Source organism: Penaeus monodon, chromosome 28, assembly GCF_015228065.2.
Source record: "Penaeus monodon isolate SGIC_2016 chromosome 28, NSTDA_Pmon_1, whole genome shotgun sequence".
Lineage (NCBI taxonomy): Eukaryota > Metazoa > Arthropoda > Malacostraca > Decapoda > Penaeidae > Penaeus > Penaeus monodon.
Genome location: NC_051413.1, coordinates 5909789 through 5910396, shown reverse-complemented (window position 1 = coordinate 5910396; position 608 = coordinate 5909789).

The window sequence follows — 608 nt, the reverse complement described above, 5'->3', positions numbered from 1 at the left end:
CTTGTTATTAGTTACCTGAATGTAGAGGTAAAAAGAAATGATTAACCTCCAATGGAACCTCATGTAGAAACAAATAGGATTGGGTGTTAATAAAGGTTATCTAAAGAACATGTTCAGCTTCAGTTGTTTGCCACTGTGAACTTGTTTCTTGTTCCTGACATCAAAGCCCTACCAAAAATTTTTAAAGTAAGGACAACTTTCAGGGTCCAATGATCTCAAATTTTTTTATAAGGGTTTGTGAACCCATTAATTACTTATCTGAACTTGAGTGTGGCAAGATTTTAAAGTTTCTTTGTCTAGCCTTCGGGAATGACTGGTACCTTGAACATCCCAAGCTTTTAACTTTTTGGGATTAGTGTGTACTGGTACTGTACTCTGGCTTGCCATGGTGCTTGGTGCTTATCCTGGCAAGTATCTCTTGTGCTGTTAACTGGGTAAGCACCTCACTTGGTTTGAGACGGTAAATCCAGGGGATTCATAAAAGTTAAGGAAAGCTTTGACATATGCGTAGTAGTTTCATATGAGTAACTTAGGTTTTGTATAGAATTTTTCATTTCATTGTAGTTCCCAGGGTTCATTGTATAAATTTAAGCGTAGTATTTGTATAA